General features: G+C 36.9%; 1 long non-coding RNA gene across 1 annotated transcript; it reads right to left on the bottom strand.

The window, feature by feature from the left end:
* Window positions 1-14,835: 14,835 nt before the first annotated feature.
* LOC130662504 (uncharacterized) lies at window positions 14,836-19,939 on the bottom strand. The gene is made up of 2 exons (XR_008989033.1): window positions 19,836-19,939; window positions 14,836-15,169 (listed from the first exon to the last, which is right to left on the bottom strand). It is a non-coding gene; the product is annotated as an uncharacterized LOC130662504 (long non-coding RNA).
* Between the last annotated feature and the right edge of the window lie 453 nt (window positions 19,940-20,392).

Raw genomic sequence — 20,392 nt, 5'->3', positions numbered from 1 at the left:
ACTTTCTTTGTATACTTTTGACTATACGGGCCGAGTCCAGGATTTACGGGAAATCGCAGGTTTTCGTTTGCCGGCGATTAAACTTCTTTTACTCAGCGTCTTATCAAAAATGAAAACATTCTTAAAAACTTTTTCGTTTGCCGGCGATTAAACTTCTTTTATTCAGCGTCTCATCAAAAATGAAAACATTTTTAAAAACTACAGGTCTTATGCGTTTTAGTGGTGAAAAAATAATTTAAAAAATCGTTCTGGAAATGAGTTTACTCACAGGGTACTTTCTTTGTATACATTCGACTATACGTGCCAAGCCCGGGATTTACGGGAAATCGCGGGTTTTCGTTTGCCGGCGATTAAATCTCTTTCATTAAGCGTCTCATCAAAAATGAAAACATTTTTAAAAACTACAGGTCTTATGCGTTTTAGTGGTGAAAAAAAAATTTAAAAAATTGTTCTGGAAATGAGTTTACTCACAGGGTACTTTCTTTGTATACATTCGACTATACGTGCCAAGCCCGAGATTTACGGGAAATCGCGGGTTTTCGTTTGCCGGCGATTAAACCTCTTTCATTAAGCGTCTCATCAAAAATGAAAACATTTTTAAAAACTACAAGTCTTATGCGTTTTAGTGGTGAAAAAATAATTTAAAAAATCGTTCTGGAAATGAGTTTACTCACAGGGTACTTTCTTTGTATACATTCGACTATACGGGCCAAGCCCGGGATTTACGGGAAATCGCGGGTTTTCGTTTTCCGGCGATTAAACCTCTTTCATTAAGCGCCTCATCAAAAATGAAAACATTTTTGAAAACTACAAGTCTCATGCGTTTTAGTGGTGAAAAAAAAATTTAAAAAATCGTTCGGGAAATGAGTTTACTCCCTGGGTACTTTCTTTGTATACATTCGACTATACGGGCCAAGCCCCGGATTTACGGGAAAACGCGGGATTTCGTTTGCCGGCGATTAAACCTCTTTCATTAAGCGTCTCATCAAAAATGAAAACATTTTTGAAAACTACAAGTCTCATGCGTTTTAGTGGTGAAAAAATAATTTAAAAAATCGTTCGGGAAATGAGTTTACTCCCTGGGTACTTTCTTTGTATACTTTTGACTATACGGGCCGAGTCCGGGATTTACGGGAAATCGCGGATTTTCGTTTGCCGGCGATTAAATCTCTTTCATTAAGCGTCTCATCAAAAATGAAAACATTTTTAAAAACTACAAGTCTCATGCGTTTTAGTGGTGAAAAAGTAATTTAAAAAGTCGTTCGGGAAATGAGTTTACTCCCTGGGTACTTTCTTTGTATACTTTTGAATATACGGGCCAAGCCGGGATTTACGGAAAATCGCGGGTTTTCGTTTGCCGGCGATTAAACTTCTTTTATTTAGCGTCTCATCAAAAATGAAAACATTTTTAAAAACTACAGGTCTTATGCGTTTTAGTGGTGAAAAAATAATTTAAAAAATTGTTCTGGAAATGAGTTTACTCACAGGGTACTTTCTTTGTATACATTCGACTATACGTGCCAAGCCCGAGATTTACGGGAAATCGCGGGTTTTTGTTTGCCGGCGATTAAACCTCTTTCATTAAGCGTCTCATCAAAAATGAAAACATTCTTGAAAACTACAAGTCTCATGCGTTTTAGTGGTGAAAAAAAAATTTAAAAAATCGTTCGGGAAATGAGTTTACTCCCTGGGTACTTTCTTTGTATACTTTTGACTATACGGGCCGAGTCCAGGATTTACGGGAAATCGCAGGTTTTCGTTTGCCGGCGATTAAACTTCTTTTATTCAGCGTCTTAACAAAAATGAAAACATTTTTAAAAACTACAAGTCTCATGCGTTTTAGTGGTGAAAAAATAATTTAAAAAATCGTTCTGGAAATGAGTTTACTCACAGGGTACTTTCTTTGTATACATTCGACTATACGTGCCAAGCCCGGGATTTACGGGAAATCGCGGGTTTTCGTTAGCCAGCGATTAAACTGCTTTTATTCAGCGTCTCATCAAAAATGAAAACATTCTTGAAAACTACAAGTCTCATGCGTTTTAGTGGTGAAATAATAATTTAAAAAATCGTTTGGGAAATGAGTTTACTCCCTGGGTACTTTCTTTGTATACTTTTGGCTATACGGGCAGAGTCCAGGATTTACGGGAAATCGCAGGTTTTCGTTTGCCGGCGATTAAACTTCTTTTATTCAGCGTCTCATCAAAAATGAAAACATTTTTAAAAACTACAAGTCTCATGCGTTTTAGTGGTGAAAAAGTAATTTAAAAAATCGTTCGGGAAATGAGTTTACTCCCTGGGTACTTTCTTTGTATACTTTTGACTATACGGGCCAAGCCGGGATTTACGGGAAATCGCGGGTTTTCGTTTGCCGGCGATTAAACTTCTTTTATTCAGCGTCTCATCAAGAATGAAAACATTTTTAAAAACTACAAGTCTAATGCGTTTTAGTGGTGAAAAAATAATTTAAAAAATTGTTCTGGAAATGAGTTTACTCACAATGTACTTTCTTTGTATACATTCGACTATACGTGCCAAGCCCGAGATTTACGGGAAATCGCGGGTTTTCGTTTGCCGGCGATTAAACCTCTTTCATTAAGCGTCTCATCAAAAATGAAAACATTCTTGAAAACTACAAGTCTCATGCGTTTTAGTGGTGAAAAAAAAATTTAAAAAATTGTTCTGGAAATGAGTTTACTCACAGGGTACTTTCTTTGTATACATTCGACTATACGGGCCAAGCCCCGGATTTACGGGAAAACGCGGGTTTTCGTTTGCCGGCGATTAAACCTCTTTCATTAAGCGTCTCATCAAAAATGAAAACATTTTTAAAAACTACAAGTCTCATGCGTTTTAGTGGTGAAAAAGTAATTTAAAAAATCGTTCGGGAAATGAGTTTACTCCCTGGGTACTTTCTTTGTATACTTTTGACTATACGGGCCAAGCCGGGATTTACGGGAAATCGCGGGTTTTCGTTTGCCGGCGATTAAACTTTTTTTTATTCAGCGTCTCATCAAAAATGAAAACATTTTTAAAAACTACAAGTCTTATGCGTTTTAGTGGTGAAAAAATAATTTAAAAAATCGTTCTGGAAATGAGTTTACTCACAGGGTACTTTCTTTGTATACATTCGACTATACGGGCCAAGCCCGGGATTTACGGAAATCGCGGGTTTTCGTTTTCCGGCGATTAAACCTCTTTCATTAAGCGCCTCATCAAAAATGAAAACATTTTTGAAAACTACAAGTCTTCGGGAAATGAGTTTACTCCCTGGGTACTTTCTTTGTATACATTCGACTATACGGGCCAAGCCCCGGATTTACGGGAAAACGCGGGATTTCGTTTGCCGGCGATTAAACCTCTTTCATTAAGCGTCTCATCAAAAATGAAAACATTTTTGAAAACTACAAGTCTCATGCTTGCAACAGCATTATTGTTAGATGATATAAGAAAAGCTGCAGACAAAGGAAAAATTACTGGCGCGATATTCATTGACTTATCGAAAGCTTTCGATACCCTTGGACACGCAACCCTTCTAGCAAAGTTAAAACAATATGGGGTAAGCAATGTCACACTTCAGTGGTTTGAGAGCTATTTGTTTGACAGAAAACAAATTGTTGGTTTTGACGATGTGTTATCCGATCCTTATCCGGTTTTGTGTGGGGTGCCACAAGGTTCTATCCTTGGACCTCTACTGTTTTTAATTTTCTTTAACGATTTTCCGGACATTCTGAAAAAAGCTGACGTTGTGGAATTCGCTGATGATACTGTTATCTACGTTTCTTCAAACAAAATTTCTCAGATAGAAGAATTGTTAAATAATGATTTAAAGAACATCAGCTCATACTTTCGTGAAAATGAACTTGTGATTAATTTAAAACCTGGAAAGACTGAGTGCGTGCTATTTGGGACAGCAAAAAGATTAGCAATGTCAAAAGCTGACTTTGCATTGCTTTTTGACGGAGTACCAATCAATGTGACTGCATCTTATAAATATCTTGGTACAGTAATCGATCACACTCTTAATATTGGTCCGCAATTTGATAGTATGTACAAAAAGTCCTCGTCAAAGTTAAGGTTGTTGTGTAAACTCAAGTATTTCTTGAACGAAGAAGCTATCAGACGTGTTTATCGATCTATCATACAATCTGTTATTCGATATAATTGCTTGTCATTTTTAAATTTAACAGCAACACAATCACAAAAATTACGATCGTTGGATAGACGAGCAATAACGATAACAAAAGATGCGAGTATCAACACATCAGACATGATTAAAAAACATGCTGTTAAGTTGGTAAAAAAATGTTTGGATGGTGATTGTTGCTCGAATTTTGATAATTATTTTACTTTAAACTCCCATAATTTTTCAACTAGAAATCAGAATTTTCTTTTAAAAATTCCTAAAATAAAACTTGAGTTTGCTCGGTCGGGTTTCTTCTTTCAAGGAGCTAGGCTTTTCAACTCCTTGCCCAAGGAGATCCGGCAGAGTGGACATGAGTTTAGTAACAAGTTACTAAATTTTGAGTTTAGATAAATTCTTTGAGTATTTTTTATACTTTAAGTTTTCTCGTAATACACCTTTTAGATTGTTCATGGCGACTTGTTCTAAGTTACACTTGCCGAGATAGTTCGTCGAATTTTTAGTTTTTGGTTATATTGATTTATTTGTGTGATTGTGTGTATGTGTAAACTAGTTTTTAATTTCTTTTCGATGGCAACTACTTCTTTCCTGCCACTGTTTCTTTTGGTCGTTACTTTTTCGCACGTTTTGGCTAATTTTGCGTTTCCCATCAGTTTTTGAGATTATATTTTTTTCAGTTTGATACTTTTCTTTGCATTTTTAATATATATTACTAACTAGATTTAACGTATGCATAAACAGGACGTATATTTATAACAGTATTTTTTACTGACATACTCATCCTGTATATAAATTCGGAAATAAATAAATAAATAAATAAATAAATAAATATTTAGTGGTGAAAAAATAATTTAAAAAATCGTTCGGGAAATGAGTTTACTCCCTGGGTACTTTCTGTGTATACTTTTGACTATACGGGCCGAGTCCGGGATTTACGGGAAATCGCGGATTTTCGTTTGCCGGCGATTAAACTTCTTTTATTCAGCGTCCCATCAAATATGAAAATATTTTTGAAAACTACAAGTCTCATGCGTTTAGTGGTAAAAAAATAATATAAAAAATCGTTCGGGAAATGAGTTTACTCCCTGGGTACGTTCTTTGTATACTTTTGACTATACGTGCCAAGCCCGAGATTTACGGGAAATCGCGGGTTTTCGTTTGCCGGCGATTAAACCTCTTTCATTAAACGTCTCATCAAAAATGAAAACATTCTTGAAAACTACAAGTCTCATGCGTTTTAGTGGTGAAAAAAAAATTTAAAAAATCGTTTGGGAAATGAGTTTACTCCCTGGGTACTTTCTTTGTATACATTCGACTATACGGGCCAAGCCCCGGATTTACGGGAAAACGCGGGATTTCGTTTGCCGGCGATTAAACCTCTTTCATTAAGCGTCTCATCAAAAATGAAAACATTTTTGAAAACTACAAGTCTCATGCGTTTTAGTGGTGAAAAAGTAATTTAAAAAATCGTTCGGGAAATGAGTTTACTCCCTGGGTACTTTCTTTGTATACTTTTGACTATACGGGCCAAGCCGGGATTTACGGGAAATCGCGGGTTTTCGTTTGCCGGCGATTAAACTTTTTTTTATTCAGCGTCTCATCAAAAATGAAAACATTTTTAAAAACTACAAGTCTTATGCGTTTTAGTGGTGAAAAAATAATTTAAAAAATCGTTCTGAAAATGAGTTTACTCCCTGGGTACTTTCTTTGTATACTTTTGACTATACGGGCCGAGTCCGGGATTTAGGGAAATCGCAGGTTTTCGTTTGCCGGCGATTAAACTGCTTTTATTCAGCGTCTCATCAAAAATGAAAACATTCTTGAAAACTACAAGTCTCATGGGCTTTAGTGGTGAAATAGTAATTTAAAAAATCGTTTGGGAAATGATATTTCTCCCTGGGTACTTTCTTTGTATGCTTTTGACTATACGTGCCAAGCCCCGGATTTACGGGAAAACGCGGATTTTCGTTTGCCGGCGATTAAACTTCTTTTATTCAGCGTCCCATCAAATATGAAAATATTTTTGAAAACTACAAGGCTCATGCGTTTTAGTGGTGAAATAATAATTTAAAAAATCGTTTGGGAAATGAGTTTACTCCCTGGGTACATTCTTTGTATACTTTTGACTATACGGGCCGAGTCCGGGATTTAGGGAAATCGCAGGTTTTCGTTTGCCGGCGATTAAACTGCTTTTATTCAGCGTCTCATCAAAAATGAAAACATTTTTGAAAACTACAAGTCTCATGCGTTTTAGTGGTGAAATAATAATTTAAAAAATCGTTTGGGAAATGAGTTTACTCCCTGGGTACTTTCTTTGTATACTTTTGACTATACGGGCCGAGTCCAGGATTTACGGGAAATCGCGGGTTTTCGTTTGCCGGCGATTAAACTTCTTTTATTCAGCGTCTTATCAAAAATGAAAACATTTTTAAAAACTACAAGTCTCATGCGTTTTAGTGGTGAAAAAGTAATTTAAAAAATCGTTCGGGAAATGAGTTTACTCACTGGGTACTTTCTTTGTATACTTTTGAATATACGGGCCAAGCCAGGATTTACGGGAAATCGCGGGTTTTCGTTTGCCGGCGATTAAACTTCTTTTATTCAGCGTCTCATCAAAAATGAAAACATTTTTAAAAACTACAGGTCTTATGCGTTTTAGTGGTGAAAAAATAATTTAAAAAATCGTTCTGGAAATGAGTTTACTCACAGGGTACTTTCTTTGTATACATTCGACTATACGTGCCAAGCCCGGGATTTACGGGAAATCGCGGGTTTTCGTTTGCCGGCGATTAAACCTCTTTCATTAAGCGTCTCATCAAAAATGAAAACATTCTTGAAAAGTACAAGTCTCATGCGTTTTAGTGGTGAAAAAAAAATTTAAAAAATCGTTTGGGAAATGAGTTTACTCCCTGGGTACTTTCTTTGTATACTTTTGACTATACGGGCCAAGCCCCGGATTTACGGGAAAACGAAGGATTTCGTTTGCCGGCGATTAAACCTCTTTCATTAAGCGTCTCATCAAAAATGAAAACATTTTTAAAAACTACAAGTCTCATGCGTTTTAGTGGTGAAAAAGTAATTTAAAAAATCGTTCGGGAAATGAGTTTACTCCCTAGGTACTTTCTTTGTATACTTTTGAATATACGTGCCAAGCCGGGATTTACGGGAAATCGCGGGTTTTCGTTTGCCGGCGATTAAACTTCTTTTATTCAGCGTCTCATCAAAAATGAAAACATTTTTAAAAACTACAGGTCTTATGCGTTTTAGTGGTGAAAAAAATAATTTAAAAAATCGTTCTGGAAATGAGTTTACTCACAGGGTACTTTCTTTGTATACATTTGACTATACGTGCCAAGCCCGAGATTTACAGGAAATCGCGGGTTTTCGTTTGCCGGCGATTAAACCTCTTTCATTAAGCGTCTCATCAAAAATGAAAACATTCTTGAAAACTACAAGTCTCATGCGTTTTAGTGGTAAAAAAAAATTTAAAAAATCGTTTGGGAAATGAGTTTACTCCCTGGGTACTTTCTTTGTATACATTCGACTATACGGGCCAAGCCCCGGATTTACGGGAAAACGCGGGATTTCGTTTGCCGGCGATTAAACTTCTTTCATTAAGCGTCTCATCAAAAATGAAAACATTTTTAAAAACTACAAGTCTCATGCGTTTTAGTGGTGAAAAAGTAATTTAAAAAATCGTTCGGGAAATGAGTTTACTCCCTGGGTACTTTCTTTGTATACTTTTGACTATACGGGCCAAGCCGGGATTTACGGGAAATCGCGGGTTTTCGTTTGCCGGCGATTAAACTTTTTTTTATTCAGCGTCTCATCAAAAATGAAAACATTTTTAAAAACTACAAGTCTTATGCGTTTTAGTGGTGAAAAATTAATTTAAAAAATCGTTCTGGAAATGAGTTTACTCACAGGGTACTTTCTTTGTATACATTCGACTATACGGGCCAAGCCGGGATTTACGGAAAATCGCGGGTTTTCGTTTGCCGGCGATTAAACTTCTTTTATTCAGCGTCTCATCAAAAATGAAAACATTTTTAAAAACTACAGGTCTTATGCGTTTTAGTGGTGAAAAAATAATTTAAAAAATCGTTCTGGAAATGAGTTTACTCACAGGGTACTTTCTTTGTATACATTTGACTATACGTGCCAAGCCCGAGATTTACGGGAAATCGCGGGTTTTCGTTTGCCGGCGATTAAACCTCTTTCATTAAGCGTCTCATCAAAAATGAAAACATTCTTGAAAACTACAAGTCTCATGCGTTTTAGTGGTAAAAAAAAATTTAAAAAATCGTTTGGGAAATGAGTTTACTCCCTGGGTACTTTCTTTGTATACATTCGACTATACGGGCCAAGCCCCGGATTTACGGGAAAACGCGGGATTTCGTTTGCCGGCGATTAAACTTCTTTCATTAAGCGTCTCATCAAAAATGAAAACATTTTTAAAAACTACAAGTCTCATGCGTTTTAGTGGTGAAAAAGTAATTTAAAAAATCGTTCGGGAAATGAGTTTACTCCCTGGGTACTTTCTTTGTATACTTTTGACTATACGGGCCAAGCCGGGATTTACGGGAAATCGCGGGTTTTCGTTTGCCGGCGATTAAACTTTTTTTTATTCAGCGTCTCATCAAAAATGAAAACATTTTTAAAAACTACAAGTCTTATGCGTTTTAGTGGTGAAAAAATAATTTAAAAAATCGTTCTGGAAATGAGTTTACTCACAGGGTACTTTCTTTGTATACATTCGACTATACGGGCCAAGCCCGGGATTTACGGGAAATCGCGGGTTTTCGTTTTCCGGCGATTAAACCTCTTTCATTAAGCGTCTCATCAAAAATGAAAACATTTTTGAAAACTACAAGTCTCATGCGTTTTAGTGGTGAAAAAAAAATTTAAAAAATTGTTCGGGAAATGAGTTTACTCCCTGGGTACTTTCTTTGTATACATTCGACTATACGGGCCAAGCCCCGGATTTACGGGAAAACGCGGGATTTCGTTTGCCGGCGATTAAACCTCTTTCATTAAGCGTCTCATCAAAAATGAAAACATTTTTGAAAACTACAAGTCTCATGCGTTTTAGTGGTGAAAAAATAATTTAAAAAATCGTTCGGGAAATGAGTTTACTCCCTGGGTACTTTCTTTGTATACTTTTGACTATACGGGCCGAGTCCGGGATTTACGGGAAATCGCGGATTTTCGTTTGCCGGCGATTAAACTTCTTATATTCAGCGTCCCATCAAATATGAAAATATTTTTGAAAACTACAAGTCTCATGCGTTTAGTGGTAAAAAAATAATATAAAAAATCGTTCGGGAAATGAGTTCACTCCCTGGGTACTTTCTTTGTATACTTTTGACTATACGGGCCAAGCCCGGGATTTACGGGAAATCGCGGGTTTTCGTTTGCCGGCGATTAAACTTCTTTTATTCAGCGTCTCATCAAAAATGAAAACATTTTTAAAAACTACAGGTCTTATGCGTTTTAGTGGTGAAAAAATAATTTAAAAAATCGTTCTGGAAATGAGTTTACTCCCTGGGTACTTTCTTTGTATACTTTTGACTATACGGGCCGAGTCCGGGATTTAGGGAAATCGCAGGTTTTCGTTTGCCGGCGATTAAACTGCTTTTATTCAGCGTCTCATCAAAAATGAAAACATTTTTGAAAACTACAAGTCTCATGTGTTTTAGTGGTGAAAAAGTAATTTAAAAAATCGTTCGGGAAATGAGTTTACTCCCTGGGTACTTTCTTTGTATACTTTTGACTATACGGGCCAAGCCCGGGATTTACGGGAAATCGCGGGTTTTCGTTTGCCGGCGATTAAACTGCTTTTATTCAGCGTCTCATCAAAAATGAAAACATTCTTGAAAACTACAAGTCTCATGCGTTTTAGTGGTGAAATAATAATTTAAAAAATCGTTTGGGAAATGAGTTTACTCCCTGGGTACTTTCTTTGTATACTTTTGACTATACGGGCCAAGCCCGGGATATACGGGAAATCGCAGGTTTTCGTTTGCCGGCGATTAAATTTCTTTTATTCAGCGTCTTATCAAAAATGAAAACATTTTTAAAAACTACAAGTCTCATGCGTTTTAGTGGTGAAAAAATAATTTAAAAAATCGTTCTGGAAATGAGTTTACTCACAGGGTACTTTCTTTGTATACATTCGACTATACGTGCCAAACCCGGGATTTACGGGAAATCGCGGGTTTTCGTTTGCCGGCGATTAAACTGCTTTTATTCAGCGTCTCATCAAAAATGAAAACATTCTTGAAAACTACAAGTCTCATGCGTTTTAGTGGTGAAATAATATTTTAAAAAATCGTTTGGGAAATGAGTTTACTCCCTGGGTACTTTCTTTGTATACTTTTGACTATACGGGCAGAGTCCAGGATTTACGGGAAATCGCAGGTTTTCGTTTGCCGGCGAATAAACTTCTTTTATTCAGCGTCCCATCAAATATGAAAATATTTTTGAAAACTACAAGTCTCATGCGTTTAGTGGTAAAAAAATAATATAAAAAATCGTTCGGGAAATGAGTTTACTCCCTGGGTACTTTCTTTGTATACTTTTGACTATACGGGCCAAGCCCGGGATATACGGGAAATCGCGGGTTTTCGTTTGCCAGCGATTAAACTTCTTTTATTCAGCGTCTCCTCAAAAATGAAAACATTTTTAAAAACTACAAGTCTTATGCGTTTTAGTGGTGAAAAAATAATTTAAAAAATCGTTCTGGAAATGAGTTTACTCCCTGGGTACTTTCTTTGTATACTTTTGACTATACGGGCCGAGTCCGGGATTTAGGGAAATCGCAGGTTTTCGTTTGCCGGCGATTAAACTGCTTTTATTCAGCGTCTCATCAAAAATGAAAACATTTTTGAAAACTACAAGTCTCATGCGTTTTAGTGGTGAAAAAGTAATTTAAAAAATCGTTCGGGAAATGAATTTACTCCCTGGGTACTTTCTTTGTATACTTTTGACTATACGGGCCGAGTCCAGGATTTACGGGAAATCGCAGGTTTTCGTTTGCCGGCGATTAAACTTCTTTTATTCAGCGTCTTATCAAAAATGAAAACATTTTTAAAAACTACAAGTCTCATGCGTTTTAGTGGTGAAAAAATAATTTAAAAAATCGTTCTGGAAATGAGTTTACTCACAGGGTACTTTCTTTGTATACATTCGACTATACGTGCCAAGCCCGGGATTTACGGGAAATCGCGGGTTTTCGTTAGCCAGCGATTAAACTGCTTTTATTCAGCGTCTCATCAAAAATGAAAACATTCTTGAAAACTACAAGTCTCATGCGTTTTAGTGGTGAAATAATAATTTAAAAAATCGTTTGGGAAATGAGTTTACTCCCTGGGTACTTTCTTTGTATACTTTTGGCTATACGGGCAGAGTCCAGGATTTACGGGAAATCGCAGGTTTTCGTTTGCCGGCGATTAAACTTCTTTTATTCAGCGTCTCATCAAAAATGAAAACATTTTTAAAAACTACAAGTCTCATGCGTTTTAGTGGTGAAAAAGTAATTTAAAAAATCGTTCGGGAAATGAGTTTACTCCCTGGGTACTTTCTTTGTATACTTTTGACTATACGGGCCAAGCCGGGATTTACGGGAAATCGCGGGTTTTCGTTTGCCGGCGATTAAACTTCTTTTATTCAGCGTCTCATCAAGAATGAAAACATTCTTGAAAACTACAAGTCTCATGCGTTTTAGTGGTGAAATAATATTTTAAAAAATCGTTTGGGAAATGAGTTTACTCCCTGGGTACTTTCTTTGTATACTTTTGACTATACGGGCAGAGTCCAGGATTTACGGGAAATCGCAGGTTTTCGTTTGCCGGCGAATAAACTTCTTTTATTCAGCGTCCCATCAAATATGAAAATATTTTTGAAAACTACAAGTCTCATGCGTTTAGTGGTAAAAAAATAATATAAAAAATCGTTCGGGAAATGAGTTTACTCCCTGGGTACTTTCTTTGTATACTTTTGACTATACGGGCCAAGCCCGGGATATACGGGAAATCGCGGGTTTTCGTTTGCCAGCGATTAAACTTCTTTTATTCAGCGTCTCCTCAAAAATGAAAACATTTTTAAAAACTACAAGTCTTATGCGTTTTAGTGGTGAAAAAATAATTTAAAAAATCGTTCTGGAAATGAGTTTACTCCCTGGGTACTTTCTTTGTATACTTTTGACTATACGGGCCGAGTCCGGGATTTAGGGAAATCGCAGGTTTTCGTTTGCCGGCGATTAAACTGCTTTTATTCAGCGTCTCATCAAAAATGAAAACATTTTTGAAAACTACAAGTCTCATGCGTTTTAGTGGTGAAAAAGTAATTTAAAAAATCGTTCGGGAAATGAATTTACTCCCTGGGTACTTTCTTTGTATACTTTTGACTATACGGGCCGAGTCCAGGATTTACGGGAAATCGCAGGTTTTCGTTTGCCGGCGATTAAACTTCTTTTATTCAGCGTCTTATCAAAAATGAAAACATTTTTAAAAACTACAAGTCTCATGCGTTTTAGTGGTGAAAAAATAATTTAAAAAATCGTTCTGGAAATGAGTTTACTCACAGGGTACTTTCTTTGTATACATTCGACTATACGTGCCAAGCCCGGGATTTACGGGAAATCGCGGGTTTTCGTTAGCCAGCGATTAAACTGCTTTTATTCAGCGTCTCATCAAAAATGAAAACATTCTTGAAAACTACAAGTCTCATGCGTTTTAGTGGTGAAATAATAATTTAAAAAATCGTTTGGGAAATGAGTTTACTCCCTGGGTACTTTCTTTGTATACTTTTGGCTATACGGGCAGAGTCCAGGATTTACGGGAAATCGCAGGTTTTCGTTTGCCGGCGATTAAACTTCTTTTATTCAGCGTCTCATCAAAAATGAAAACATTTTTAAAAACTACAAGTCTCATGCGTTTTAGTGGTGAAAAAGTAATTTAAAAAATCGTTCGGGAAATGAGTTTACTCCCTGGGTACTTTCTTTGTATACTTTTGACTATACGGGCCAAGCCGGGATTTACGGGAAATCGCGGGTTTTCGTTTGCCGGCGATTAAACTTCTTTTATTCAGCGTCTCATCAAGAATGAAAACATTTTTAAAAACTACAAGTCTAATGCGTTTTAGTGGTGAAAAAATAATTTAAAAAATCGTTCTGGAAATGAGTTTACTCACAGGGTACTTTCTTTGTATACATTCGACTATACGGGCCAAGCCCGGGATTTACGGGAAATCGCGGGTTTTCGTTTTCCGGCGATTAAACCTCTTTCATTAAGCGTCTCATCAAAAATGAAAACATTTTTGAAAACTACAAGTCTCATGCGTTTTAGTGGTGACAAAAAAATTTAAAAAATCGTTCGGGAAATGAGTTTACTCCCTGGGTACTTTCTTTGTATACATTCGACTATACGGGCCAAGCCCCGGATTTACGGGAAAACGCAGGATTTCGTTTGCCGGCGATTAAACCTCTTTCATTAAGCGTCTCATCAAAAATGAAAACATTTTTGAAAACTACAAGTCTCATGCGTTTTAGTGGTGAAATAATAATTTAAAAAATCGTTTGGGAAATGAGTTTACTCCCTGGGTACTTTCTTTGTATACTTTTGGCTATACGGGCAGAGTCCAGGATTTACGGGAAATCGCAGGTTTTCGTTTGCCGGCGATTAAACTTCTTTTATTCAGCGTCTCATCAAAAATGAAAACATTTTTAAAAACTACAAGTCTAATGCGTTTTAGTGGTGAAAAAATAATTTAAAAAATCGTTCTGGAAATGAGTTTACTCACAGGGTACTTTCTTTGTATACATTCGACTATACGGGCCAAGCCCGGGATTTACGGGAAATCGCGGGTTTTCGTTTTCCGGCGATTAAACCTCTTTCATTAAGCGTCTCATCAAAAATGAAAACATTTTTGAAAACTACAAGTCTCATGCGTTTTAGTGGTGACAAAAAAATTTAAAAAATCGTTCGGGAAATGAGTTTACTCCCTGGGTACTTTCTTTGTATACATTCGACTATACGGGCCAAGCCCCGGATTTACGGGAAAACGCAGGATTTCGTTTGCCGGCGATTAAACCTCTTTCATTAAGCGTCTCATCAAAAATGAAAACATTTTTGAAAACTACAAGTCTCATGCGTTTAGTGGTAAAAAATACTATAAAAAATCGTTCGGGAAATGAGTTTACTCCCTGGGTACTTTCTTTGTATACTTTTGACTATACGGGCCAAGCCCGGGATATACGGGAAATCGCGGGTTTTCGTTTGCCGGCGATTAAACTTCTTTTATTCAGCGTCTCATCAAAAATGAAAACATTTTTAAAAACTACAAGTCTCATGGGCTTTAATGGTGAAATAGTAATTTAAAAAATCGTTTGGGAAATGAGTTTACTCACTGGGTACTTTCTTTGTATACTTTTGACTATACGGGCCGAGTACGGGATTTACGGGAAAGTGCGGGTTTTCGTTTGCCGGCGATTAAACTTCTTTTATTCAGCGTCTCATCAAAAATGAAAACATTTTTAAAAACTACAAGTCTCATGGGCTTTAATGGTGAAATAATAATTTAAAAAATCGTTCGGGAAATGAGTTTACACCTTGGATACTTTCTTTGTATACTTTTGACTATACGGTCCGAGTCCGGGATTTACGGGAAATCGCAGGTTTTCGTTTGACGGCGATTAAACTTCTTTCATTCAGCGTCTCATCAAAAATGAAAACATTTTTGAAAACTACAAGTCTCATGCGTTTTAGTGGTGAAAAAATAATTTAAAAAGTCGTTCGGGAAATGAGTTTACTCCCTGGGTACTTTCTTTGTATACTTTTGATTATACGGACCGAATCCGGGGTTTACGGGAAATGGCGGGTTTTCGTTTGCCGGCGATTAAACTTCTTTTATTCAGCGTCTCATCAAAAATGAAATCATTTTTGAAAACTACAAGTCTCATGCGTTTTAGTGCTGAAAAGATAATTTAAAAAATCGTTTTGGAAATGAGTTTACTCACAGGGTACTCTCTTTGTATACATTCGACTATACCGGCCAAGCCCGGGATTTACGGGAAATCGCGGGTTTTCGTTTGCCGGCGATTAAACTTCTTTTATTTAGCGTCTTATCAAAAATGAAAACATTTTTAAAAACTACAAGTCTCATGCGTTTTAGTGGTGAAAAATTAATTTAAAAAATCGTTCGGGAAATGATTTTACTCCCTGGGTACTTTCTTTGTATACTTTTGAATATACGGGCCAAGCCGGGATTTACAGGAAATCGCGGGTTTTCGTTTGCCGGCGATTAAACTTCTTTTATTCAGCGTCTCATCAAAAATGAAAACATTTTTAAAAACTACAGGTCTTATGCGTTTTAGTGGTGAAAAGATAATTTAAAAAATCGTTTTGGAAATGAGTTTACTCACAGGGTACTCTCTTTGTATACATTCGACTATACCGGCCAAGCCCGGGATTTACGGGAAATCGCGGGTTTTCGTTTGCCGGCGATTAAACTTCTTTTATTTAGCGTCTCATCAAAAATGAAAACATTTTTAAAAACTACAAGTCTCATGCGTTTTAGTGGTGAAAAATTAATTTAAAAAATCGTTCGGGAAATGATTTTACTCCCTGGGTACTTTCTTTGTATACTTTTGAATATACGGGCCAAGCCGGGATTTACGGGAAATCGCGGGTTTTCGTTTGCCGGCGATTAAACTTCTTTTATTCAGCGTCTCATCAAAAATGAAAACATTTTTAAAAACTACAAGTCTCATGCGTTTTAGTGGTGAAAAAGTAATTTAAAAAATCGTTTGGGAAATGAGATTACTCCCTGGGTACTTTCTTTGTATACTTTTGACTATACGGGCCGAGACCGGGATTTACGGGAAGTCGCGGGTTTTCGTTTGCCGGCGATTAAACTTCTTTTATTCAGCGTCTCATCAAAAATGAAAACATTTTTAAAAACTACAAGTCTCATGGGCTTTAATGGTGAAATAATAATTTAGAAAATCGTTCGGGAAATGAGTTTACACCTTGGATGCTTTCTCTGTATACTTTTGACTATACGGGCCGAGTCCGGGATTTACGGGAAATCGCAGGTTTTCGTTTGCCGGCGATTAAACTTCTTTTATTCAGCGTCTCATCAAAAATGAAAACATTTTTAAAAACTACAAGTCTCATGGGCTTTAGTGGTGAAATAGTAATTTAAAAAATCGTTTGGGAAATGAGTTTACTCCCTGGGTACTTTCTTTGTATACTTTTGACTATACGGGCCGAGAACGGGATTTACGGGAAGTCGCGGGTTTTCGTTTGCCGGCGATTAAACTTCTTTTATTCAGCGTCTCATCAAAAATGAAAACATTTTTAAAAACTACAAGTCTCATGGGCTTTAGTGGTGAAGTAATAATTTAAAAAATCGTTCGGGAAATGAGTTTACACCTTGGATGCTTTCTCTGTATACTTTTGACTATACGGGCCAAGTCCGGGATTTAGGGGAAATCTCGGGTTTTCGTTTGCCGGCGATTAAACCTCTTTCATTAAGCGTCTCATCAAAAATGAAAACATTTTTGAAAACTACAAGTCTCATGCGTTTTAGTGGTGAAAAGATAATTTAAAAAATCGTTTTGGAAATGAGTTTACTCACCGGGTACTTTCTTTGCATACATTCGACTATACCGGCCAGGTCCGAGATTTACGGGAAATCGCGGGTTTTCGTTTGGTTGCGATTAAACTTCTTTTATTTAGCGTCTCATCAAAAATGAAAACATTTTTAAAAACTACAAGTCTTATGCGTTTTAGTGGTGAAAAAATAATTTAAAAAATCGTTCTGGAAATGAGCTTACTTCCTGGGTACTTTCTTTGTATACTTTTGACTATACGGACCGAGTCCGGGATTTGCGGGAAATCGCAGGTTTTCGTTTGCCGGCGATTAAACTGCTTTTATTCAGCGTCTCATCAAAAATGAAAACATTTTTGAAAACTACAAGTCTCATGCATTTTAGTGGTGAAATAATAATTTAAAAAATCGTTTGGGAAATGAGTTTACTCCCTGGGTACTTTCTTTGTATACTTTTGTTTATACGGGCCGAGTCCAGGGTTTACGGGAAATGGCGGGTTTTCGTTTGCCGGCGATTAAACTTCTTTTATTCAGCGTCTCATCAAAAATGAAAACATTTTTAAAAACTACAAGTCTCATGGGCTTTAGTGGTGAAGTAATAATTTAAAAAATCGTTCGGGAAATGAGTTTACTCCCTGGGTGCTTTCTTTGTATACGTTTGACTATACGGGCCGAGACCGGGATTTACGGGAAGTCGCGGGTTTTCGTTTGCCGGCGATTAAACTTCTTTTATTCAGCGTCTCATCAAAAATGAAATTATTTTTAAAAACTACAAGTCTCATGGGCTTTAATGGTGAAATAATATATTAAAAAATCGTTCGGGAAATGAGTTTACACCTTGGATACTTTCTTTGTATACTTTTGACTATACGGGCCGAGTCCGGGATTTACGGGAAATCGCAGGTTTTCGTTTGCCAGCGATTAAACTTCGTTCATTCAGCGTCTCATCAAAAATGAAAACATTTTTGAAAACTACAAGTCTCATGCGTTTTAGTGGTGAAAAAATAATTTAAAAAGTCGTTCGGGAAATGAGTTTACTCCCTGGGTACTTTCTTTGTATACTTTTGATTATACGGACCGAGACCGGGGTTTACGGGAAATGGCGGGTTTTCGTTTGTCGGCGATTAAACTTCTTTTATTCAGCGTCTCATCAAAAATGAAAACATTTTTGAAAACTGCAAGTCTCATGCGTTTTAGTGGTGAAAAGATAATTTAAAAAATCGTTTTGGAAATGAGTTCACTCACAGGGTACTTTCTTTGTATACATTCGACTATACCGGCCAAGCCCGGGATTTACGGGAAATCGCGGGTTTTCGTTTGCCGGCGATTAAACCACTTTCATTAGGCGTCTCATCAAAAATGAAAACATTTCTGAAAACTACAAGTCTCATGCGTTTTAGTGGTGAAAAAATAACTTAAAAAATCGTTCCGGAAATGAGTTTACTCCCTGGGTACTTTCTTTGTATACTTTTGACTATACGGGCCGAGTCCGGGATTTACGGGAAATCGCGGGTTTTCGTTTGCCGGCGATTAAACCTCTTTCATTAAGCGTCTTATCAAAAATGAAAACATTTTTGAACACTACAAGTCTCATGCGTTTTAGTGGTGAAAAAATGAATTAAAAAATCGTTCGGGAAATGAGTTTACTCCCTTGGTACTATCTTTGTATACTTTTGACTATACGGGCCAAGTCCGGGATTTAGGGGAAATCTCGGGTTTTCGTTTGCCGGCGATTAAACCTCTTTCATTAAGCGTCTCATCAAAAATGAAAACATTTTTGAAAACTACAAGTCTCATGCGTTTTAGTGTTGAAAAAATAAATTAAAAAATCGTTCTGGAAATGAGTTTACTCACAGGGTACTTTCTTTGTATACATTCGACTATACGGGCCAAGCCCGGGATTTACGGGAAATCGCGGGTTTTCGTTTGCCAGCGATTAAACCTGTTTCATTAAGCGTCTCATCAAAAATGAAAACATTTTTGAAAACTGCAAGTCTCATGCGTTTTAGTGGTGAAAAGATAGTTGAAAAAATCGTTTCGGAAATGAGTTTACTCACAGGGTACTTTCTTTGTATACATTCGACTATACGGGCCAAGCCCGGGATTTACGGGAAATCGCGGGTTTTTGTTTGCCGGCGATTAAACAACTTTCATTAAACGTCTCATCAAAAATGAAAACATTTCTGAAAACTACAAGTCTCATGCGTTTTAGTGGCGAAAAGATAATTTAAAAAATCGTTTTGGAAATGAGTTTACTCACAGGGTACTTTCTTTGTATACATTCGACTATACCGGCCAAGCCCGAGATTTACGGGAAATCGCGGGTTTTCGTTTGCCGGCGATTAAACTTCTTTTATTCAGCGTCTCATCAAAAATGAAAACATTTTTGAAAACTGCAAGTCTCATGCGTTTTAGTGGTGAAAAGATAATTTAAAAAATCGTTTTGGAAATGAGTTTACTCACAGGGTACTTTCTTTGTATACATTCGACTATACCGGCCAAGCCCGGGATTTACGGGAAATCGCGGGTTTTCGTTTGCCGGCGATTAAACCACTTTCATTAGGCGTCTCATCAAAAATGAAAACATTTCTGAAAACTACAAGTCTCATGCGTTTTAGTGGTGAAAAAATAACTTAAAAAATCGTTCCGGAAATGAGTTTACTCCCTGGGTACTTTCTTTGTATACTTTTGACTATACGGGCCGAGTCCGGGATTTACGGGAAATCGCGGGTTTTCGTTTGCCGGCGATTAAACCTCTTTCATTAAGCGTCTTATCAAAAATGAAAACATTTTTGAAAACTACAAGTCTCATGCGTTTTAGTGGTGAAAAAATGAATTAAAAAATCGTTCGGGAAATGAGTTTACTCCCTGGGTACTATCTTTGTATACTTTTGACTATACGGGCCAAGCCTGGGATTTAGGGGAAATCTCGGGTTTTCGTTTGCCGGCGATTAAACCTCTTTCATTAAGCGTCTCATCAAAAATGAAAACATTTTTGAAAACTACAAGTCTCATGCGTTTTAGTGTTGAAAAAATAAATTAAAAAATCGTTCTGGAAATGAGTTTACTCACAGGGTACTTTCTTTGTATACATTCGACTATACGGGCCAAGCCCGGGATTTACGGGAAATCGCGGGTTTTCGTTTGCCGGCGATTAAACCACTTTCATTAGGCGTCTCATCAAAAATGAAAACATTTCTGAAAACTACAAGTCTCATGCGTTTTAGTGGTGAAAAAATAACTTAAAAAATCGTTCCGGAAATGAGTTTACTCCCTGGATACTTTCTTTGTATACTTTTGACTATACGGGCCGAGTCCGGGATTTACGGGAAATCGCGGGTTTTCGTTTGCCGGCGATTAAACCTCTTTCATTAAGCGTCTTATCAAAAATGAAAACATTTTTGAAAACTACAAGTCTCATGCGTTTTAGTGGTGAAAAAATGAATTAAAAAATCGTTCGGGAAATGAGTTTACTCCCTGGGTACTATCTTTGTATACTTTTGACTATACGGGCCAAGCCTGGGATTTAGGGGAAATCTCGGGTTTTCGTTTGCCGGCGATTAAACCTCTTTCATTAAGCGTCCCATCAAAAATGAAAACATTTTTGAAAACTACAAGTCTCATGCGTTTTAGTGT

The sequence above is a fragment of the Hydractinia symbiolongicarpus genome, chromosome 10 (genome assembly GCF_029227915.1).
Source record: "Hydractinia symbiolongicarpus strain clone_291-10 chromosome 10, HSymV2.1, whole genome shotgun sequence".
Classification (NCBI taxonomy): domain Eukaryota; kingdom Metazoa; phylum Cnidaria; class Hydrozoa; order Anthoathecata; family Hydractiniidae; genus Hydractinia; species Hydractinia symbiolongicarpus.
The sequence above is the reverse complement of the archived record's forward strand: the minus strand, read 5'-3'. Positions and strand labels throughout refer to the sequence as shown.